Raw genomic sequence first — 26,134 nt, 5'->3', positions numbered from 1 at the left:
TTGTTTAAAAAGTAAACATTTTTTGGAGATTTAATTTCCCTTTTTTATTTATTTCCTTTTTTTTATTTCACCTTTATTTAACCAGGTAAGCTAGTTGAGAACAAGTTCTCATTTACAACTGCGACCTGGCCAAGATAAAGCAAAGCAGTGTGACACAAACAACAACACAGTGTTACACATGGAATAAACAAACATACAGTCAATAATGCAATAACAGTCTATATACAGTGTGTGAAAATGAGGTAGGATAAGGGGGGTGAGGCAATAAATAGGCCATAGTGGAGAAATTATTACACAGATGGCAAATTAAACATTGGGGTGATAGATGTGCAGAAGCTGAGTGTGCAAGTAGCGCTACTGTGGTGGTTGGATGGGGGTAGTTGGATGGGCTATTTACAGATTGGCTATGTACAGGTGCAGTGATCTGTGAGCTGCTCTGACATCTGGTGCTTAAAGCTAGTGAGGGAGATATGAGTCTCCAGCTTCAGTGATTTTTGCAGTTCGTTACAGTCATTGGCAGCAGCTGGAACGAAAGGCGGCCGAAGGAGGAATTGGCTTTGGGGGTGACCAGTGAAATATACCTGCTGGAGCGCATGCTGCGGGTGGGTTCTGCTATGATGACCAGCGAGCTGAGATAAGGGTGGGCTTTACCTAGCAACAACTTACAGATGACCTGTAGCCAGTGGGATTGGCGACGGATATAAAGCGAGGGCCAGCCAACGAGATCATATAGGTCGCAGTGGTGGGTGCTATATGGGGCTTTGCTGACAAAACAGATGGCACTGTGATAGACTGCATCCAATTTGCTGCGTAGAGTGTTGGAGGTTATTTTGTAAATGACATCGCCAAAGTCAACGATCGGTAGGATAGTCAGTTTTACTAGGGTATGTTTGGCAGCATGAGTGAAGGATGCTTTGTTGTGAAATAGGAAGCCGATTCTAGCATTAATTTTGGATTGGAGATGCTTAATGTGAGTCTGGAAGGAAGGTTACAGTCTAACCAAACACCTAGATATTTGTAGTTGTCCACATATTCAAAGTCAGAACCGTCCAGAGTAGTGGTGCTGGACGGGTTGGTAGGTGTGGGCAGCCATCGGTTGAACAGCATGCATTTAGTTTTGCTTGCATTTAAGGGCAGGTGGAGGCCATGAAAAGAGAGTTGTATGGCATTGAAGCTCGTCTAGAGGTTGGTTAACACAGTGTCCAAAGAAGGGCCAGAAGTATACAGAATGGTGTAGTCTGCGTAGAGGTGGATCAGAGAATCCCCAGCAGCAGGAGCGATATCATTGATGTATATAGAGAAAAGAGTCGGCCAGAGGCTTGAACCCTGTGGCACCCCCATAGGTCCCAGCAACAGGCCCTCCGATTTGACACACTTGAACTCTGTCAGAGAAGTAGTTTGTGAACCAGGCAAGCCAATCATTTGAGAAACCAAGGCTGTTGAGTCTGCCGATAAGAATGTGGTGATTGACAAGAGTCAAAAACCTTGGCCAGGTCGATGAATAGAGCTGTACAGTATTGTCTCTTATCGATGACGTTTATAATGTCGTTTAGGACCTTGAGCGTGGCTGAGGTGCACCCATGACCAGCTCGGAAACCAGATTGCATAGCGGAGAAGGTACGGTGGGATTCTAAATGGTCAGTGATCTGTTTGTTAACTTGACTTTTGAAGACCTTAGAAAGGCAGTGTAGGATAGATATACATGTAGGTCTGTAGAAGTTTGTGTCTAGAGTGTCTCCCCCTTTGAAGAGGGGGATGACCGCAGCAGCTTTCCAATCTTTGGGGATCTCAGAGGATACGAGAGAGAGGTTGAAAAAGCTAGTAATAGGGGTTGCAACAATTTCGGCGGATAATTTCCGCCTTGACATACCCTAATCTAAATGCCTGTAGCTCAGGCCCAGAGGCAAGGACATGCATATTCTTGGTATCATTTGAAAGGAAACACTCTGAATTTTGTGGAAATGTGAATTGAATGTAGGAGGATATAAAACAATAGATCTGGTAGAAGAAAATACAAGGAAATATACATACGTTTTCTGTTTTTTATTGTTGCTGCATCATCTTTCAAATGACCAAGAACAGCCACACATACTGATAGGATGCTGTGGATGATTTGAATGTATTGAAACTAAGACTGAGGAGCAGGCCGTTTACTTTAGGCACCTTATTCATCCAAGCTGCTCAATACTGCCCCCCAGCCATAAAAAGTTAAAGCAGTATCCAAATCCATTGCATGTAGTGATCACCATAGCCTTATTTAGGAAAACCAAAGTTCCAAATGCTGGATCTAATATAGTGTATAAGAGGTCATACTATAAGTTTAGTAGTGATTCCTATGTTGTTTTTGTAAAGAAGAGTTTATTGGTCTATGGTGTGTAATGAGGAGCAACCAGACTCTGTACTTGACAAATTTATGACATTTCTTATTCCAGTTACTAATAAGCATGCATCCATTAGCGTCCTACGTGGCCAACATCCGGTGAAATTGCAGGGCGTGAAATTCAAACTACAGAATTATAAATATTTAACTTTCATAAAATCACAACTGTAATACATAACTTCTTGCTAATCCAGCTGCTGTGTCAGATTTCAAAAAGTCTTTACGGCGAAAGCACACCATGCCATTATCTGAGGACAGCACCCAGCATACAAAAGCATGAAAAACATATTTCAACCAGGCAGGTGCACCACGAAAGTCAGAAATAGCGATATAATAAATGCCTTACCGTTGATGATCTTCTTCTGTTGGCACTCCAAAAGGTCCCAGATACATCACAAATGGTCCTTTTGTTCGATAATGTCCTTCTTTATATCCATAAAAACTCAGTTTAGCTGGCGCACTTCAGTCAATAATCCACCCAGATTCCCTCCATCAAAATGCATACAAAATGAATCCCAAACGTTACTAATAAACTTTTCCGAACAAGTCAAACAACGTTTATAATCAAACTTTAGGTACCCTAATACGTAAATAAATTATCAAATGTAAGACGGAGAATCGTTATTGTCTTTAACGGAGAAAGAAAACAAAGAACGCGCTCTCTTCCACGCACTTGGAAACACTACAGCCAAAATGGAAGCCACCTAGAAAAACTAGGAACTGAACAATTGTATGGTTGAGAGGGATGAGGCAAAAGGAATAGCAAACAAGTATAGCTGCACAACCGATTGGAAAACAAACTGCAAATTGAGAAACCATGTGACTAATTTGAATAAAAGAAGAACATACTATACTATGAAACAAAGATAAAACGACATAAAGAATGACAGTAAAAAGCTTTGGAGCACCGTACATTAAATTTTGGACAAAAAGGCACACTCCGCTCAATCATTAATTGAATCAGATGCCTCATTCATCACATAACCCACTGATATTGCCAATTACTTTGATACATTTTTTATTGGCAAGACTAGAAAACTTAGGGATGACATGCCAGCAATAAACGCTGACACTACACATACAAGTAAAAATGACCAAATTATGAAAGACAAGCATTTTATTTTTGAATTCCGTGTCTGTGGAAGAAGTAAATGTATGTTGTCTGCTGCAAATGAAATTACTAAGGATAATAGCGGACAATATTGCCACTCCTATTTACTATATGATAAGTCTAAGCCTACTAGAAAGTGTGTGCCCTCAGTCCTGGAGAGAAGCAAAAGTCATTCCGCTACCCATTTTTCTGGCTCAAATAGCCAACCAATCAGCCTGCTACCAACTCTTAGTAAACTTTTGGTAAAAATGGTGTTTTACCAGATACAATGCTATTTTAATGTAAACAAATTGACAACAGACTTTCAGCACACTTATAGGGAATGACTTTTAACAAGCAAGGCACATACACAAATGACTGATGATTGGCTGGGAGAAAATGATCATAAAAAGAATGTTTGAGTTTGAGTTCATTTTATTTTTACAGGGCAGTGCACATGTGGGGGCTGTTTTGTCAGACTTCAGTGCAGCTTTTGATATTATCGATCATAATCTGCTGATAGAAAAACGTATTTGTTATGGCTTTACACCCCCTGGTATTTTGTGGATGACAGAACACAAAGGGTGTTCTTTAATGGTAGCCTCTCCATCATAATCCAGTTAGAATCAGGAATTCCACAGGGCAGCTGTCTAGGCCTTTTACTTTTTTCAATCTTTACCAATGACTTGCCACTGGCATTAAGTAAAGCCAGTGTGTCTATGTATGTGGATGACTCAACACTATACACGTCAGCTACTACAGTGAGTGAAATCACTGCAACACTTAACAATGAGCTGCAGTTAGTTTCAGAATGGGTGGCAAGGAATACGTTAGTCCTAAATATTTCAAAAACTAAAAGCATAACATTTGGGACAAATTATTCACTAAACCCTAAACCTCAAATAAATGTTCTAATAAATTATATGGAAATTGAGCAAGTTGAGGTTACTGAACTGCTTGGAGTAACCCTGGATTGTAACTGTCATGGTCAAAACATGTTCATACAACAGTAACTAAGTTAGGGAGAAGTCTGTCCATAATAAAGCCTTTTTAACAACACTGTCAACAAGGCAGGTCCAACAAGTCTAGTTTTGTAGCACCTGGCGTACTGTTCAGTCATATGGTCAGAACAGGGCAGAACGTTTGACCCTAAATGTACATGGAGAGGTAACATTATTAATATACTTGTAAATCTCTCCCGGCTATGGAAGAAGTGGAAGAGAGATTGACTTCATCGCTACTTGTTTTTGTAAGAAGAATTGACATGCTGAAATCACCGAGGTGTTTGTTTAAACTACTAACACACAGCTCGGACACCCATGCATACCCCACAATCCCCAAGTCAAGAACAGACTATGGAAGGCGCACAGTACTACATAGAGCCATGGCTACATGGAATTTTATTCCACATCAGGTAACTGATGCAAGCAATAGAATCAGATTAAAAAACAGATAAAAATACACCTTATGGAACAGCGGGGACTGTGAAGAGACACACTCAGGCACAGACACACATGATAAGAAATGCACTATACACACACGTACACATGGATGTTGTATTGTAAATTTGAAATAGTGGAGTAGTGGCCTGAGGGAACAAACTAAATGTATTATGAAATGTAATGCCATGTAATATTTTAAATTCTATATAACTGCCTTAATGTTGATGGACCACAGCAGCTAATGGGAATCCTTAATAAATACAAATGGTTGTCTCTGGGTTTGTGCAGCCCCTCTACCTCCACAGGGTTGGAAAACGTCCCTGTATCAGATGTCCCTAACTACTAATGGGTGGTCTAGTTTAGTTTATTAGGATTCCCATTAGCTCTTGGACATTCAATAGCTACTCTTCCTAGTATACCCTTTCAAAGACATGCACAGTGCCTTCAGAAAGTATTAAGACCTGTAAGGGTGCGTGCTGGTGCCAGGGAAGTCAGGCGCAGGAGATCGAACTTGGTATGAAACGGAGCAGTTTAATAAGTGCTCAAAAACTCTGAAAACCAACATTGACAAAATAATACAAGTGGGTACTTATCTTGCACAATGCTTACAAACAAACACCAACAAGGACAATGAGGGGAAACAGAGGGTTAAATACACAAGACAAGACAAAACCAAAGGAAAATGAAAAGAAGATCAGCGATGGCTAGAAGGTCGGCGACTTCGAACACCGAATGCCGCCCCAACAAGGAGGGGGATCAACTTCGGGCGGAAGTCATGACAGTCCCCCCCCCGTGGCCTCGGGGATGACCCGGAGGGCGAGGAGCAGGGTGATCCGGATGAAAACGGTGGAACTCCTGCAGGAACCCAGCACCTCTCCTCCAGACCGTACCCCTCCCACTCCACGAGATACTGAAGGCCCCTCGCCCGGCACCTCGAATCCAGTATGGAGAGAACGGAGTACACCAGGGCCCTTCCGATGTCCAGAGGTGGTGGAGGAACCTCCTGCACCTCAGACTCCTCGAGCAAGCCAGCCACCACCGGCCTGAGGAGAGAGACATGGAACGAGGGGTTAATACAGTAATCTGGTGGAAGCTGTAGACTATAACAAACCTCGTTCACTCTCCTCAGGACTCGGTGGCGATCTGCATTAACCTTCTGGCGCATCACGGCCTGCTGAAGGTGGACACGGACGGTTTCCGCATGCCTGAACCAGTTGTCCACCGCAGGAACCTCGGTCTGACCCTGATGCCAAGGCACCAGAATCGGCTGGTACCCCAGTATGCACTGGAAGGGAGAGATGTTAGTGGAGGAGTGGCGGAGCGAGTTCTGTACCATCTCGGCCTAGGGCACGAACAACGTCCACTCCCCCGGCCGGTCCTGGCAATAGGAATGCAGAAACCTGCCCACATCCTGGTTCACTCTCTCCACCTGCCCATTACTCTCTGGGTGAAAACCCAAAGTAAGGCTAATCGAGACCCCGAAGATGTTCCATGAACGCCTTCCAGACCCTAGATGTGAACTGAGGACCCCGATCAGACCCGTAGTGCCGGAAGACGTGTGTAAACAAGTCTGTAGGGCCATAGGGAGACTGGGCAGAGGGAGGAGACGACAGGACATAGAGAAACGGTCCACAACGACCAAGATCGGAGTGTTACCCTGTGAGAGTGGAAGAACAGTAAGAAAATCCACCGACAGGTGCGACCAAGGCCGCTATGGAACGGGTAAGGGGTGTAGCTTACCTCTGGGCAGGGGCATAGGAGCCTTACACTGGGTGCACACCGAGAAGGAGGAAACATAAACACTCACGTCTTTAGCCAAGGTAGGCCACCAGTACCTCTCGCTCAAACAGCGCACTGTCCGACCGATCCCAGGATGACCAGAGAAGGCCACTGCATCACTTCCACTGCGTCACCATGCCCAAAGGAGCGGTGACCTCCCTAAACCACCCTGACCCTAATGGTCGACTATCTAAGGCGTGAACGGGGAAAGGCACATCCACTGGAATGATGAGGATCCCTAAACTATGGGCTAAAGCTCTGTCAATAAAATTCCCAGCCGCACCTGAATCAACGAGCGCCTTATGCTGGGAATGCGGGGAAAACTTAGGGAAAGTGACAAACACAACAGAGGGCTCTGGGTGAGAATGGTGCCGGCTCACCTGGGGTGATGCCAGAGCGCCCTGCCTGCTGCCTCGATCCCCAGAGGAACCAACCCGGCACCGACCGGCAGTGTGACCTCTGCGGCCACAGATAGTGCACGAGCAGGAACCCCCTCCGGTCTCCCAGCTCCATGGGTATCGGAGAGGGGGTGCAGGAGGATGGAACCACCGGACCCCGATCAGAAAGTCCACGGGTAGCCAGCAGGTTGTCCAGCCGGATGGACAAGTCCACCAGCTGGCCGAGTGTAAGGGTGGTGTCTCTGCAGGCCATCTCCCGATGGACGTCCTCGCGCAAACTGCAGCAGTAATGGTCGATCGGGGCCCTGTCGCTCCATCCCGCACTGGCAGCCAGGGTCCTAAACTCCAGGGTGAACTCCTGGGGGCGCTCCACATCACCTGCCTCAGATGGAAGAGGCGCTCACCCTCGGCTCTACCCTCGGGCGGGTGGTGGAAGACTGCCTGGAAACGGCGGGTGAACTCCTCAAACTGGTCCAACGCCACATCTCCCTCTCTCCACACAGCGTTGGCCCACTCCAGGGCTTTCCCGGTGAGGCACAAGATCAGGGTGGACACCCTCTCATTGCCCGATGGAGCTGGGTGGACAGTGGCAAGGTATAGCTCCAGTTGAAGCAGGAACCCCTGGCAGGTCGCAGCCTCTCCGTCGTACTCCTGGGGCAGGGAGAGACGAATCCCACTGGAACCTGGTGGAAAAGGCACGCTCAGAGAAGACCCCGGTTTTGCTGGTGGAGGCACTGGAAGAACTCCCTGTATCTCCCAGCGGTCCATAGTCTGGACAACGCGGTCCATGGCGATGTCAAGATGGTGAAGCATTGCTGTTTGCTCCCGGACGCTCTCCTCCACCTCTATAACCAGGGTACCTGCTCCTGCTGACTCAATGCTCTGGGTCGGTGATTCTGTAAGGGTGCGTGCTGGTGGCAGGGAAGTCAGACGCAGGAGATCGAACTTGGTATAAAATGGAGCAGTTTAATAAGTGCTCAAAACTCTGATAACCAAAATATACCAAATCTGCAGAAGTCGTGACAAGACCCCTTGACTTTTTTCACATTTTGTTACGTTACAGCCTTATTCTAAAATCGATAAAATCAAAACGTTTTTTAAATAATTTTTTGCTAGTTTATTAAAAATAAACTGAAACATCACATTTACAAAAGGTATTTAGACCCTTTACCCAGTACTTTGTTGAAGCACCTTTGGCAGCAATTACAGCCTAGAGTTTTCTTAGGTATGACACAGACAATTCCTTGGACCTCATGGCTTGGTTTTTGCTCTGACATGCACTGTCAACTGTGGGCCCTTACGTTCATGAAGGGCACTTTTCAGCATTTGCTGAACGATAGATGAGAATTTCCATATTGCAAATGTACGGTCCCTTACTAGACGTCCGCGAATGTTTCTAAAATTCGCCGACAGTGGCAGGCTGTGCACCGGGGCCAGATCTTCCGGGAAGGATTCAAATGAAGTCTCTCATACGTACGGTTTCCGTTTTATAAAATGTTCAAATTTAGTTCATTTTTCTGCTGTCCCGGTAAATTCCACCAGATGGCGAATGGAATCTTATTGCAAATGTACACAACATCACCAATCATGACATGGCCATTTCTCCTAAATGGAAAAGACTTCGAAGACAAAACTTGGTGAGCATAGGTTTGGACTAATAGGCTGTTAGCCCAGAAACAAGATGGGGTCGAGACTAACACTTTTTGAGTTAAATCAAATCAAATCAAATTTTATTTGTCACATACATATGGTTAGCATATGTTAATGCGAGTGCAGTGAAATGCTTGTGCTTCTAGTTCCGAACCAATTTTTCTGGGATTAAAGGTCAAAATCAAAATAGAGCGCTAATCTGACCACCTCACCTACGATGTCAGGAAAAAAAGAATCAGCCATTTATCTATCGTAATTTAAGAGACATTTTACAATTGGTGATGGTCAAAGAAATGTGTTTTTTCCCAAAAAACGTACAGATCCAGTTGCGTCGTGTTCAGACGAAACCGTTAAGGCGGGTTTCGGAGCTCTGCGAGATTTCTGTGATTTTCTGAAATCACACACACTCATTCAACCCTCTGTAAATCAGTCAGTTCTTAACGTAGAGACTTACAACTAAATATTATGTAAGAGCCTACCCCAAGGAGGATATGTGTTCACTTTCAGCTTCCTGTGTGAAAATTGGGGTCATAGGGATTGTTTTGAAGGGTTAAAAAGGTCAGATCTTTCCAAAACTTACTATGTGTGATTAGGCAACCCTCATTAACTGTAAATCAGTCATTTTTCCAAACAGATGTCAAAGAAAAACTCTCGCACACACACACACACACACAGCAAGGATGGAGTGACACAGTGTGGGGCATAAAGACACACAGAACCTGCAATGGCATTACCATAATCTCAAGGCTGTGCCGAGTTCAACAAGATGCCCACTTGACCGTAGCTCGCTCGGTCTGAGCGCAGCGACCGTGCAAATCAGTAGGCACAAAATGAAGCCTGGCCCTAAATGTCAGGTGCTTTTGGGTGACAGCGGGAGAACCGTTAGGGTTAGAAGCACATTTCGACGACAGGAACATTTCTGAGGTCCTCCCGATCTGTGCAAGCCTAACCTTGACCGTGTGGCATTAACCCTTAACTTCTTGCGTCGAGCAATCCCATATCCGGGAGCGTAATCATAGCCTCAAGCTCATTACCATAACGCAACGTTAACTATTCATGAAAATCGCAAATGAAATGAAATAAATATATTGGCTCACAAGCTTAGCCTTTTGTTAACAACACTGTCATCTCAGATTTTCAAAATATGCTTTTCAACCATAGCTACACAAGCATTTGTGTAAGAGAATTGATAGCTAGCATAGCATTAAGCCTAGCATTCAGCAGGCAACATTTTCACAAAAACAAGAAAAGCATTCAAATAAAATCATTTACCTTTGAAGAACTTCGGATGTTTTCAATGATAGATAGCAAATGTTCAGTTTTTCCTAAAAGATTATTAGTGTAGGAGAAATCGCTCCGTTTTGTTAATCACGTTTGGCCCCAAAAAATTTCAGTCATTACAACGCCAAACTTTTTTCCAAATTAACTCCATAATATCGACAGAAACATGGCAAACGTTGTTTAGAATCAATCCTCAAGGTGTTTTTCACATATCTATTCGATGATAAATCATTCGTGGCAGTTGGGTTTCCCCTCTGGAGCAAATGGAAAAATGCACGCAGCTGGAGATTACGCAATAATTTCGACGGAGGACACCAAGCGGGCACCTGGTAAATGTAGTTTCTTATGGTCAACCGTCCAATGATATGCCTACAAATACGTCACAATGCTGCAGACACCTTGGGGAAACAACAGAAAGTGTAGGCTCATTCCTGGCGCATTCACAGCCATATAAGGAGACATTGGAACACAGCGCCTTCAAAATCTGGGCCATTTCCTGTTTGAAATTTCATCTTGGTTTCGCCTGTAGCATCAGTTCTGTGGCACTCACAGATAATATCTTTGCAGTTTTGGAAACGTCAGAGTGTTTTCTTTCCAAAGCCATCAATTATATGCATAGTCGAGCATCTTTTCGTGACAAAATATCTTGTTTAAAACGGGAACGTTTTTTTTATCCAAAAATTAAAAGAGCGCCCCCTATATCGAAGAAGTTAACAGTTCAAATAAGTTGTTTACATCAAACAGTTTGCAATGACTTCTCTCCCTATAGGAATACATTGCCTGCTCCCCTAAATTCAACCTGAAGCCTATGTGAGTTATGAATGCCTTATCAACCTGTCTTCGATGACAATTCATTAGGCCACCACGAGGACTACCTGTGTTGATTCTAAGCTTCCTGGAGCAACCAGAAGTGGTTAACCTCTTGAAGCAAGGGGGCACTATTGTTATGCTTGGAAAAATAACTTTCCCAAAGTAAACAGCCTATTTCTCAGGACCAGATGCTAGAATGTGCATATAATTGACAGATTAGGATATAAAACACTCTGTTTTTGAAATCTCTCTGTTCTTATGCATCCCTATTGTCCATTTAAAGGGATATCAACCATATTCCTTTTTCCGTGGCTTCCCTAAGGTGTCAACAGTCTTTAGACATAGTTTGAAAATACTTTTATTTTGAAAGTGAGCGTGACGGATCACATTGCGTAAGTAACTATCTGAGGAATGATTATAAAAAATGTTTGACATGTTTATGTGGACATTATGAAGACTATTTGCAATTTCCGTCTGCGTTGTCGTGACCGCTCTTTCCTGTGGATTTCTGAACATAACGCGACAAACAAATGACGGTATTCTGGGTATAAAAATAATCTTTATGGAACAAAAGGAACATTTGCTGTGTAAGTGGGAGTCTCGTGAGTGAAAACATCCGAAGATGATTAAAGGTAAACGGTTCATTTGATTGCTTTTCTGATTATCGTGACCAAGCTTCCTGCTGCTAGCTGGACATAATGCTATGCTAGGCTATTGATAAACTTACACAAATGCTTGTCTTACTTATGGTATGGGCAGGCATAAGCTATGGACAACTAACACAATTGCATTTTATTGATGGCAAGTTGTGCAGAGATACCGTAACGAGATCCTGAGGAAAAATCTGGTGCCATTCATCCGCCGCCATCACCTCATGTCGACAGCGTGTTCCACCTCATGTTTCAGCATGATAATGCACGGGCCCAGGTTGCAAGGATCTGTAAACAAATCCTGGATGCTGAAAATGTTCAAGTTCTTCCATGGACTGCATACTCACCAGACATGTCACCCATTTAGCATGTTTGGAATACTCTGGATCAACTTGTACAACAGCGTGATCCAAGTCTTGCTATTATCCAGCAACTGCGAAGGGGATGTTTGGCACTGCGTGAGGGAAATGATGGTCACACCAGATACTGACTGGTTTTCTGATCTATACCTTTTTTAAGGTATCTGTGACCAAGAGATGTACAGTCATGACCAAACGTTTTGAGAATGACACATATATTAATTTCCACAGAGTTTGCTGCTTCAGTGTCTTTAGATATTTTTGTCAGATGTTACTATGGAATACTGAAGTATAATTACAAGCATTTCCTAAGTGTCAAAGGCTTTTATTGACAATTACATAAAGTTGATGCAAAGAGTCAATATTTGCAATGTTGACTCTTCTTTTTCAAGACCTCTGCAATCCGCCCTGGCATGCTGTCAATTAACTTCTGGGCCACATCCTGACAGATGGCAGCCCATTCTTGCATAATCAATGCTTGGAGTTTGTCAGAATTTATGGGTTTTTGTTTGTCCCACCCCTCCTCTTGAGGATTGACCACAAGTTCTCAATGGGATTAAGATCTGGGGAGTTTCCTGGCAATGGCCCCAAAATATACATTTTTTGTTCCCCGAGCAACTTAGTTATCACTTGTCTCAAGGTGCTCCTGTAAAAGGCATTGTTCTTCACCAAACTGTTCCTGGATGGTTGGGAGAAGTTGCTCTCTTGTGGGATGTGTTGGTACCATTATTTATTCATGGCTGTGTTCTCAGGTAAAATTGTGAGTGAGCCCACTCCCTTGGCTGAGAAGCAACCCCAGACATGAATGGTCTCAGGATGCTTTACTGTTAGCATGACACAGGACTGATGGTAGCGCTCACCTTGTCTTCTCTGGACAAGCTTTTTTCCGGATGCCCCAAACAATCGGAAAGGGGATTCATCAGAGAAAATTATTACCCTAGTCCTCAGCAGTCCAATCCCTGTACCTTTTGCAGAATGTTAGTGCCTGATGTTTCACAACAATTGAACCGCTCTCCTTGAAGTTCTTGATCATCCGATAAATGGTTGATTTAAGTGCAATCTTACTGGCAGCAATATCCTTGCCTGTGAAGACCCTTTTTATGCAAAGCAATGATGACGGCACGTGTTTCCTTGTAGGTAACCATGGATGACAGAGGAAGAACAATGATTCCAAGCACCACCCACCTTTTGAAGCTTCCAGTTTGTTATTCGAACTCAATCAGCATGACAGAGTGATCTCAAGCCTTGACCTCGTCAACACTCACACCTGTGTTAACGAGGGAATCACTGACATGATGTCAGCTGGTCTTTTTGTGGCAGGGCTGAATTGCAGTGGAAATGTTTTTGGGGGATTCAGTTCATTTGCATGGCCAAGAGGAACTTTGCATTTAATTGCAATTCATCTGATCACTCTTCATAACATTCTGGAGTATATCCAATTGCCATCATACAAACTGAGGCAGCAGACTGTGAAAAATAATATTTGTGTCATTCTCAAAACTTTTGGCCACAACTGTATACAGTGGGGCAAAAAAGTATTTAGTCAGCCACCAATTTTGCAACTTCTCCCACTTAAAAAGATGAGAGGTCTGTAATTTTCATCATTGGTACACTTCAACTATGACAGACAAAATTTTTAAAAAAAATCCAGAAAATCACATTGTAGGATTTTTTATGAATTTATTTGCTAATTATGGTGGAAAATAAGTATTTGGTCACCTACAAACAAGCAAGATTTCTGGCTCTCACAGACCTGTAACTTCTTCCTTAAGAGGCTCTTCTGTCCTCCACTCGTAACCTGTATTAATGGCACCTGTTTGAACTTGTTATCAGTATAAACGACACCTGTCCACAACCTCAAACAGTCACACTCCAAACTCCACTATGGCCAAGACCAAAGAGCTGTCAAAGGACACCAGAAACAAACTTGTAGACCTGCACCAGGCTGGGAAGACTGCATCTGCAATAGGTAAGCAGCTTGGTTTGAGGAAATCAACTGTGGGAGCAATAATTAGGAAATGGAAGACATACAAGACCACTGATAATCTCCCTCGATCTGGGGCTCCATGCAAGATCTCACCCCGTGGGGTCAAAATGATCACAAGAACGGTGAGCAAAAATCCCAGAACCACATGGTGGGACCTAGTGAATGACCTGCAGAGAGCTGGGACCAAAGTAACAAAGCGTAGCATCAGTAACACACTACGCCGCCAGGGACTCAAATCCTGCAGTGCCAGACGTATCCCCCTGCTTAAGCCAGTACATGTCCAGGCCCGTCTGAAGTTTGCTAGAGAGCATTTGGATGATCCAGAAAAAGATTGGGAGAATGTCATATGGTCAGATGAAACCCAAAATAGAACTTTTTGGTAAAAACTCAACTTGTCGTGTTTGGAGGACAAATAATGCTGAGTTGCATCCAAAGAACACCATACCTACTCTGAAGCATGGGGGTGGAAACATGCTTTGGGGCTGTTTTTCTGCAAAGGGACCAGGACGACTGATCCGTGTAAAGGAAAGAATGAATGGGACCATGTATCGTGAGATTTTGAGTGAAAACCTCCTTCCATCAGTAAGGGCATTGAAGATGAAACGTGGCTTTGTCTTTCAGCATGACAATGATCCCAAACACACCGCCCGGGCAACGAAGGAGTGGCTTCGTAAGAAGCATTTCAAGGTCCTGGAGTGGCCTAGCCAGTCTCCAGATCTCAACCACATAGGAAATCTTTGGAGGGAGTTGAAAGTCTGTGTTGCCCAGCAACAGCCCCAAAACATCACTGCTATAGAGGAGATCTGCATGTAGGAATGGGCCAAAATACCAGCAACAGTGTGTGAAAACCTCGTGAAGACTTACAGAAGACGTTTGACCTCTGTCATTGCCAACAAAGGGTATATAACAAAGTATTGAGATAAACTTTTGTTATTGACCAAATACTTATTTTCCACCATAATTTGCAAATAAATTCATAAAAAATCCTACAATGTGATTTTCTGGAGAGAAAAAATCTCATTTTGTCTGTCATAGTTGAAGTGCACTTATGATGACAATTACAGTCCTCTCTCATCTTTTTAAGTGGGAGAACTTGCACAATTGGTGTCTGACTAAATACTTTTTTGCCCCACTGTATTTGAGGTGTACACTATACTGGTTTCAATGTAGATTTGTGTAAGACTACCAAGAAACACTCTGTGTGATCCTGATTTAGCACACCGCAGTAAAAGGTTGAGGCCTAATTTGACAAGTAATATCACATGACATGTTGTCCACTCAATCAAAATGGGTTAGAGACAAGGAGCATAAGAAGCTGTTACCTATGTTGAAATCAGACCTATTATGTAAAGGTAGGATTCACCAAGTATTGTTATTTTTAAGCTGTATTATCATTCTCATGTAGTGTGTATTCAATTTACACTGAACAAAAATATAAATGCAACATGCAAAGGGTTGGTCCCAAATTTCATTAGGCGAAATAAGAAATCCCAGAAATTTTCCAAACACAAAAAGCTTATTTCTCTCAAATGTTGTGCCCAATTTTCCTTTCTCTACGATAAGCCGGATCCAACTGGCCTCACAACCATAGACCAAGTGTAACCACGCCAGCCCAGGACCTCCACATCCGGCTTCTCCATCTGCGGGATCGTCTCAGACCAGCCACACGGACATTTAATGAATTTTTTGGTTTGCACAACTTAAAAATGTCTGCACCAACTGTCAGAAACTGTCTCAGGAAAGATCATCTGCATGCTCGTTGTCCTCCACAGGGTCTTGACCTGACTGCAGTTCAGCATCATAACCGATTTCAGTGGGCAAATTCTCACCTTCGAAGGCCACTGGCACGCTGGAGAAGTGTCGGAAGGATCTGTACACAACTCCTGAAAGCTGAAAATGTCCCATTTTTTCCATGGCTTGCATAGTCACCAAACATGTCACCCATTGAATATGCTTGGGATGCTCTGGATTGACATGGACGACAGCGTGTTCCAGTTCCCATCAATATCCAGCAACTTCGCACATCCATTGAAGATGAGTGGGACTGTCACGACTCCGACCGAATGTGGCTCCCCTTCACGTTCGGGTGGCGCTCGGCGCTCGTCGTCGCCGGCCTACTAGCTGCCACTGATTCTTTCCTCCCCCCCCTTATGTGTTTATTGAGTACCCCTGTTTTGTGTTGGGTATAATTAGGGAGGCTTTATTAGTCAGCCGGCCCGCCCGGTTCTTTGTGCGGGATTAATTATTGTGACCTGTTTGGTAGTAGAGGAACATGTTTGTTCCTGGTCGTGTATTTTTGGTTGTGAGCACACTGTGTTGCGTTTTTGGTGCATTAAAGAGCACAGCATCGCACTCTCTGTTTCCTGCGTCTGACTCCACACCCACGACACCCGGAGCGTTACAGAATCCCGCACCCACGAAAGAATGGAGTCAGCCGGAGCAACAGCCAACCCTCTCCCATCGATGGAGGAAAGGGTTCTACCTCATACCACCGTTCTCCATCGGATCGGAACGGCTATGGATCAGGTGATGGAGAGAATGGACCGATGGGAGAGAAGTGGTCTCCTCTCTCCACCTTCGGCTCCCCCAGCTCAGGACTCCCCATCTCCCGACTCCAGCACCCTCCGTCTTACGCTCCCGAGGGTTTATGATGGAGCGGCGGCAGGGTGCCAGGGGTTCTTACTCCAGCTGGAACTGTACCTGGCCACCGTCAGACCCACTCCCTCGGGAGCGGAGAGGGTGAGTGTCCTCATCTCCTGCCTCACGGGTCGTGCTCTGGAGTGGGCGAACGCAGTCTGGAATGACCCAGACTCAGCGAAGGAGCACTACCCAGAGTTTTCCCGCCGTTTCCGCGCCGTGTTTGACCACCCTCCAGATGGCCGAGCGGCGGGAGAACGACTATTCCATCTCAGGCAGGAGAAGAGGAGCGCCCAGGATTACGCGTTGGAGTTCCGGACCTTGGCAGCAGGATCTGGGTGGAACGCCAGGGCCCTTATTGACCACTACCGGTGTAGTCTCCGGGAGGACGTCCGCAGGGAGCTAGCGTGTCGGGACACCGCTCTTTCCCTGGATGAGCTGATTGACATGTCCATCCGACTGGACAATCTGCTGGCTGCCCGCGGGCGTTCGGAGAGGGTCCTGTGTGTTCCACCACCCAGCACCTCCACTCCCGTTCCGATGGAGTTGGGAGGGGCTGCGCCGAGGGGTACCGGAGGAGGAGGCTCCCCCTGCACCAGCTGTGGTCGGAGAGGACACATGGCCGATCGGTGCTGGGGGGGTCCGTCTGTCGAGATGGCAGGCGGAACACTTCTCGATCACCCCAGGTGAGTCAGCACCAAACTCACCCAGAACCCCATGTTGGTCACATGTTTGCCTTGATTTTTTTCCTTAAATTTTTCCCCTCTTCCCAGCATAGGGCGCTAGTCGATTCAGGCGCAGCTGGGAACTTTATGGATCGCGGACTCGCTATTAAATTAGGTGTTCCGCTTGTGCCGATAGATTCTCCCTTTCCCGTGCACTCCCTAGATAGCCGGCCATTAGGTTCAGGGGTGGTCAGGGAGACCACGGTTCCACTGGACATGGTAACACAGGGGAATCATAGGGAGCGTATCAGTCTCTATATTATTGATTCGCCTGCGTTTCCAGTGGTGCTAGGGATTCCCTGGCTGGTCCGGCACAATCCAAAAATTTCGTGGAGACAGGGTTCTCCAGGGGTGATCAGAGGAGTGTTTTGGAAGGTGTCTGGGAGTTTCCATCGGTGCCACGTCGGGGGAGAGTCCAGACCAGTGTCCCACGGTGTGCATTCCCCCCGAGTATGCCGATTTGGCAATCGCTTTCAGTAAAAAGAAGGCGACTAAATTACCACCACATCGGCCGGGAAGGGATTGTGCGATAGATCTCCAAGTAAACGCTGCGCTTCCCAAGAGTCACGTGTACCCATTGTCCCAAGAGGAGATGTTGGCTATGGAGACATATGTCACGGAGTCTCTGGGACAGGGGTACATTCGGTCCTCCATCTCACCCGTCTCCTCAAGTTTCTTTTTTGTGAAGAAAAAGGTGGGAGGTTTGAGTCCGTGTATTGATTATAGAGGTCTAAATGCCATCACAGTGGGGTTCAGCTACCCACTACCTCTCATTTCTATGGCAGTGGAATCATTTCAGGGAGCGCAGTTCTTCACAAAATTGGATCTCAGGAGCGCGTATAGTCTGGTATTCGGAAGGGAGACGAGTGGAAACCGCATTTAGTACCACATCGGGCCACTATGAGTACTGCGTCATGACGTATTGGTTAAAGAATGCTCCAGCCATTTCCAATCCTTTGTAGACGAGATTCTCAGGGACCTGTACGGGCAGGGAGTGGTTGTTTATATCGATGACATTCTGATCTACTCAGCCACTCACGCCGCGCATGTGTCTCTGGTACGCAAGGTGCTTAGTAGACTGCTGGAGCATGACCTATACGTCAAGGCTGAGAAGTGTGTGTTCTCCAAACGAGCCGTCTCCTTTCTGGGTTATCGCATTTCCACCTCGGGGGTGGAGATGGAGGGTGACCGCAGTAAGGCCGTGTGTAATTGGCCGACTCCGACCACGGTAAAAGAGGTGCAGTGGTTTTTGGGTTTTGCCAACTACTACCGGAGGTTTATCCGGGGTTTTGCCCAGTTAGCGGCTCCAATTACCTCACTGCTGAAGGGGGGCCCGGTGCGGTTGCGGTGGTCGGCAGAGGCGGACGGAGCTTTCAACAGGTTGAAGGCGCTGTTCACGGATGCACCCGTGTTGGCGCATCCGGACCCCTCTCTAGCATTCATAGTGGAGGTGGACGTGTCCGAGGCTGGGGTGGGTGCCGTGCTATCACAGCGCTCGGGTACGCCACCAAAACTCCGCCCCTGCGCTTTCTCCTCGGGGAAGCTCAGCCCAGCGGAGTGTAACTATGATTTGGGGGACCGGGAGTTGTTAGCGGTGGTCAGGGCTCTGAAGCTGTGGAGACACTGGCTTGAGGGGGCTAAGCACCCCTTTCTCATCTGGACCGACCACCAAAATCTGGAGTATATTCGGGCAGCTAGGAGACTGAACCCAGGTCAGGCAAGGTGGGCCATATTTTTCACCCGATTCCGGTTCACGTTATCCTATAGACCGGGCTCCCAGAACGTGAAGGCGGACGCACTGTCCCGCCTTTACGACACGGAGGATAGGTCCACCGAACCTACTCCCATCCTTCCCTCCTCAAGGCTGATAGCACCAGTGGTATGGGAGGTGGACTCGGACATCGAGCGGGCGTTACGGGCTGAACCCACGCCTCCTCAGTGTCCGGCGGGGCGGAAGTACGTGCCGCTTGGTGTTCGGGACCAACTGATTCGGTGGGCTCACGTCCTACCCTCCTCGGGTCATCCTGGGGTGAGGAGGACAGTGGGGAGCCTTCGGGGGAGGTATTGGTGGCCTACCTTGGCTAGGGACGTTAAGGTTTATGTCTCCTCCTGTTCGGTATGCGCCCAGAGTAAGGCTCCTAGGCACCTTCCTAGAGGGAAGTTACAACCCCTCCCCGTTCCACAACGGCCATGGTCACATCTATCCGTAGATTTCCTGACCATTCTTCCCCCGTCTCAGGGGAACACCACGGTTCTGGTGATTGTGGATCGGTTCTCTAAGTCCTGCCGTCTCCTCCCGTTGCCCGGTATCCCTACAGCCCTACAGACTGCGGAGGCATTATTCACCCACGTCTTCCAGCACTACGGGGTGCCGGAGGACATCGTTTCTGATCTGGGGTCTCGGTCAGCCTGACCTCCGGTTATCACCCCGAGAGCAATGGGCAGGTGGAGGGAGTAAACCAGGAGGTGGGTAGGTTTCTGCGGTCGTATTGCCAGGACCGGCCAGGGGAGTGGGCAAGATACATCCCCTGGGCCGAAATGGCCCAGAACTCACTACGCCACTCCTCTACTAATGTGTCCCCCTTTCAGTGTGCGTTGGGGTACCAGCCGGTCCTGGCACCATGGCATCCGAGCCAGACCGAGGCTCCTGGAGGAATGGCTCCTGGAGGGCCATCCAGGAATCCCTTCAACAAGCTAGTGGACGGCAGAAAAGGAGTGCTGACCGCCACCGCAGTGAGGCCCCCATGTTTGTACCGGGGGACAGGGTCTGGCTCTCGACCCGAAACCTGCCCCTCCGCTTGCCCTGCCGGAAGCTTGGGCCGCAGTGTGTAGGGCCCTTCAAAACCCTGAGGAGAATAAACGAGGTGTGTTATCGATTACAACTCCCTTCCTATTATCGTATTAACCCCTCGTTTCATGTGTCTCTCCTCAGGCCGGTGGTAGCTGGTCCCCTACAGGACGGTGAGGTGCCGGAGGTCCCTCCTCCCCCTCTGGACATCGAGGGGTCCCCGGCGTATACGATATGGGCCATTCTGGACTCGAGACGCCGGGTGAGGGGCCTGCAGTACCTCGTGGACTGGGAGGGGTACGGGCCGGAGGAGAGGTGCTGGGTACCGGTGGGGGACATTTTGGATCCGTCAATGTTGAGGGATTTCTATCGCCTCCATCCGGATCGCTCTGCGCCTCATCCTCCTCCGACCTCGAGGCTGGTGTCGGCGCGCATGAGGGAAATGGTGGTCACACCAGATACTGACTTGTTTTCTGATCCATGCCATTACTTTCCACATACAGTATCAGTGCCTATGCAAACAAACCAAATTGCACAATAATTTATGATTGTGTTTATTCAAACCTTCACTATTAAGAAATTAATAATTCCATCAATCAAAACAGTTTCCAATCATAAATCCTTCGCTAAACTGGATGAAGAAATGTAAATCTAAGTCTGAAAACAACATTCCACTGGTCTCATTCAGTCCAAGTTCATTTCTGAGAAGAAAACAGGCAATCAATCCAATAATTAATTAAATGTATCGAAGTCAACTGCTGCCAGAATCTGGAGATTGCTTTTAAATGTGTTTATTTACAGTAAGGCGAGTAAGGTCTGAATACAGTTATTGGAATGCTGTGGGGGAAATAGACCAAATGATTGGTAACTCCCACAGCGAATTGTCCAATAAAGTGCAAGCGGGAGACATGTCACATGGATCTATCAGCTGACTGGTCAACCTCTCAGCTAACCCAGTCGGAGACTGCTTCAAGTCTCCAAGGCCTGGTGGTAATTTTGATCCTCCCTCACTGGTGTGTTAGGAAACATTTGGAGATCACCTGATCATGAGCAAAGAGCAGTGATTGCAGATACATCTAAAGCCAGTTTTAGAGGCAAAACATATATGAATGAATGAATTAGATTCATTAAGGGGAGGGGATTTGTGTTTCACAGTATTTTACTGTAATTAAAAGGGATTGCTGCAAGCAGGTTGGCTGCTAGGTAAAGTGTTTAAACATTACAGCATATTAATGAATATTTGATGTTTTATTATTATTTAAACTTGCACTTCTAGAGTCCAAAGGTTTCCAAACTGGCAGTGACTACAGGGCAAACAAGACCAAAAATACATGGCAAAATGCTCAACCATTTAAGGTTTAAAACTTGCTGCTACTTCAATATGCTCCTTTTATAAATATATTTTATTGGGCACTATAACCACATATAAGCAAAATTGGTACAGCATTCTTGGCACAACATTCTCAACAAATATATGGTATTACAGGGCACTTTTAAAAATATGTTAATGAGCCATAAAACAACAATACCATGCACCCACTAGTGGTCAAGAGGTTTTTAGGCTCCAAAGATATGGGTCGGTACTGAATTCTGTGGGGTGGAATTGCAGTACCATTTGAAATACAGCAATTTTACCACAATGCACCATAATTTGGGAAAACCTGTCTGAGACTGCAGGTTCATTGGACGCCGATTCAAGTAGCCCATGTAGGCTACGTGCAGGCTACAGCGCGTCTCGTGTGAATTGTTATGTGGATTATAATACATTTACTTATTTTTAGGGGGTATATGTATATATCTTCAAGGCAAGCAATAGGCATAAAAAATTAACCGTGGCTTCAGTGCCTGTGTGGTCCAGCGGTTACAGCCGGCATACATATGCCACAATAGGCATGGGTTTGACTCTCAGCTCAATGAAATCTTCTTTGGATAGACTCAAATGCATGAACATCTTGAAAGCATTATGACATTAAATATTAAAGTTACACATTATATGCTTTCAATCCACAACAAGGTTGACCTTAAATGGTGGTATCAAACTGGGCCTATGCTACTGCTGCTGGTGCTTAGCAATGGTTATCTCACCTATGTAAGGGCCATCCACACCAAAGACCATAACCATATTGACAAATTATAGCCTAATAATAAAACATTGCCGAGCATACACACTGAAGGACAGTTTATCGATCTACAGTAGGCCTAAATCTGTCAATCTGAGCTCATCAACTCAGCCAGGGAAACAAAAGCACACGTTTTTCACACCTTTGATCATGTGACAATGGATAGGCTAACGGGTATCCTACAGAATGTAGTGGAATATAATCAAATATTAAGGGGTCTATTGCAACCATTGATGGCACTAGATTATCGCCAGCTGATGTCTCGTTAAACCATCAATGCGTGCTGAATTCACCTGCACTGCTGATCTCAATTGCAACGATTTTTGGTCATCGAGCGGGCGTGATGTTGGTGTTACCTTAGCAACCATACTTAGCAACCATGCTCTTTGAAGATATGTTAGCCGTTTGGTTGGTATTATCATTGGAGCAACTCAATCCTTTTGAACAGACCAAGGGTGATTTATCTATTTGACAAGCAGTTCATACAATAGAAATACAGTATTTCCTCATTTAACATAGCAAATCTACTGTGGCAATTTACCCGACACTTGGTATGAATGGAAACTAATGTTGGTATAGCCTACTGTTATTACTTTCTTTCCTATTTATGTTATACATTAAATACAAGTGTCTGGTGTGGTCATTTCCTATCAAGATCAGGGGTAAAAAAAGACCCACAACCACCCCATCCATAAACTGTATGCATGCATGACTGTTGGAAGGTTCTGTAATTTTTTCTTAGTCAACCTTGTGTTCTGTTTTGTTGTGTTCTTGAACGTAGCCCTGTTTCTTTGTGTTCTTAAACGTAGCCCTGTCTTTCATTTTTGTTCATTTGAGTTCACCTGTCTTAGTTACTCACCTGGTCTCATCAGCTCCTTATTTAGTTCAGTTCATTCTGTTTGTACGAAGCCTTTTCCTAGCTCATTTGTGAGACCTGGCTGTTTGCCTGGCTGTTTGCCTACCTGTGTATGACCATTGCCTGCCTGTGACCACGATTTCTGCCTTCTGCGAAGGTGCAATAAACACCGGCAGTGCTCTGTGTGTGAGTCTACACATTTTTCTCCCTGAGAATTCATTACAACTGTAAGTTGCTTTGGATGCAAGTGTATGCTATGTGGCATAGTGGAGACCAATATCTAACTTGTTTTAGTTACAGTATTAAGCTATATTAAACTATAGTTGAGGAGTGTGGATGCATTTCAGGTACATTTGAATGTTGCAGTAATGGGACCTGAAGGCCTGCAGTAGGAGCAGGATATTTATTCATATTATATCTGGTGCTTTAATGTTTGAGCAAGCGATAGCTGGGACTGGTCTGCATGATTCCAGGGCATGGAAAGAACGAGAACTGCAGGTTTTCAGGCTCATTTGAATTTCCTGAGAAGCAAGACATTTTTCTGCAACAAAAGCGTGATTAAGTTAAGATCCGACATCTGTAGGAGCAATATGAAAACGACCCCGTTCTCATTCCCAAAATACCATGGGAGCGAAGACAGGTCCTGGCCTTTTAAAAAGGCTGCCGGTTGCCGCCCTGCTGAGGCTTTAAGTGACAAAATCTAATTCACAGCACATCAGTCAGGGGAAGCACAAAGGGACTGTGCTGCCATCATGCGCGAGAGACACTGCCATTAGCCAGCCAAGAATTCCCCTCCCCCTTTAGCAGTCAGGAGTTCCTCACGGGTCAGAGGCTGGCTCTGTGAAATGTGTGGCAATGGACTGTGAATGTCTTGAAGGCAGGGAAGACATTTCAGAGGCAGATCATGTCTACTGAAGGAAAGAGAGAATGACTAAAATATCTAGAGTTAGAAGCAGCAGTGGACGTTGACATCAAAGTAGTACTCTGTGGTACCAGTGGTCTGGTTACAATCGCAATGGTTCAGGAGATTGATTCCTTGTGGTGAATATATTATACTAAGTAGGCTACATTTGGCCTACATCAATTAAACAAAAGCATGGACTGCCGTCACAAATGACTGCTAGGTATTTGATGTATACACCGACTGTAAATCCTCAAAGATAAGAGCATCTGCTACAGAGCCAAGCATCTGCTACAGAGCCATAATGTAAGTACATTTATGTTTATTCACTAGTTTGTATATTCTTGACATGCAACATGACATTGTCATTTGGATATGCAGGGAAAACTTTACGTTACAGCACTATTACTGACATTTACTTGGTATTAGGAAATTACTACATATTGGCACATTCTGGTAATTAGTTAACATTTAATGAATTGGCCAGTAATAGAGTATCACACTATGAGCCATAATACCCATAACCTAGCGCTCAAACAAGGAAATGGTTCCAATCATTTTTTCATCATTCATTTTTCCCTTAGGGGAAATAAGGGCTGTGTTTTGTGTAGGCTTACCCTGGCGTGACATTTTCATAGCGAGGTAAATCTCTCTCAGACAAGGTGACTTTAATAAATATATTTGCCTGTATTTACCCCCAACAAATGAAATGCTAATTAACTGCTAATGTGGTTATCATAAAGAACTAAAAATACCACAATGATCTGGATGAGATAGCCATATCAATCAAACTGATGTTATTACAAATGTTTCTTGTTACACTACGTAACTAATGCTTTGCAATTACACGTTTGAAAGTCACCTGTGACTACGATTACCATGTTAATAACTCAAAACAAAATGTAACCTTGTTAGATGTAACTACAAAGTGCCACGACCATCAAATCCACATGTAATACCAGGATTGATAAATAAACTAGGACCTGGTAACAACAATTGTAACAAGGCACATCCTGTCATTAACAACTGGTTATTTTCTTTGAGTTTATTTCTGTGTTATAACCTGGCTCTAAGGGTATATCGAATCAAGTGTAATGTAAGAACAATGTAGAACATACTTGTAATTCATCTACCTACCCAGGAGCAAGCAACATAAAGCAATGATGGACTGTCATTTTTCTATGCTTATTTGAGCTGTGCTTGCCATAATATGGACTTGGTCTTTTACCAAATGTGACGATCTTCTGTATACCACCCCCACCCCCACCTTCTCACAACACAACTGATTAGCTCAAACACATTAAGAAGGAAAGAAATTTCACAAATTGCCTTTTAACAAGGCACACCTGTTGATAGAAATGCATTCCAGGTGACTACCTCATGAAGCTGGTTGAGAGAATGCCAAGAGTGTGCAAAGGGTGGCTACTTTGAAGAATCTCAAATATAATATAAATATATCTTTGATTTGTTGAACACTTTTTTTGGTTAGTACATGATACCATATGTGTCTTAGTTTTGATATCTTGACTATTATTCTACAATGTAGAAAATAGTAAAAAATAATGAAAAACACTGGAATGAGTAGGTGTGTCCAAACTCTTGAATGGTACTGTTGTAAGGTTCTGTATTTATTTTCTTAGTCAACCTTGTGTTCTGTTTCGTTGTGTTCTTAATTAACAACTAATATGTCTTTATTATGGCTAACAATTAAGATATTAATGATTGACCAGTAATATGTGACTTATAATGTTTGAATAAGAAAATTCTTAAGGCCTAATACATGACTAATAACATGGAATAAGGACATTATTAGCTGCTTATATACATACTTAAACAATATCCAATTCACATCCACAGCCCACAGAATGTTGGGTTCTATTTGTGGAATTTCAATAAGGGGACAACAGAATCTTTCACCATTTAGCCAATTATTTTTACACGACATCTCTGTGGACAAAGCCTCTGCTGACAGAACCTATTGCCCTTTATACAGCTTTCCACTTTTTTCTGTATGACAAAAACCCATTTCACTTCTTAAAACTACATTTGTCGTTTTCTGATAAAAAAAAATGGGGGGATTATATTGACTAAGGGAGAGAACATTTTGAAACGGTGAGGAACAACCTAAACATGTCCCCCAAAAAATGCAGTTTTGGCCAATTTTGATATTGTGCTCTACTGACCTAATGCTCATTGTCCATTCTACCCAGATAAACCTAGTTGTGGACAATGAATGTATTATAATATAATTCTAATTTATTTATAAACATTTCACAGAAGC

Source organism: Oncorhynchus kisutch, linkage group LG22, assembly GCF_002021735.2.
Source record: "Oncorhynchus kisutch isolate 150728-3 linkage group LG22, Okis_V2, whole genome shotgun sequence".
NCBI classification, from domain to species: Eukaryota; Metazoa; Chordata; class Actinopteri; order Salmoniformes; family Salmonidae; genus Oncorhynchus; species Oncorhynchus kisutch.
The sequence above is the reverse complement of the archived record's forward strand: the minus strand, read 5'-3'. Positions refer to the sequence as shown.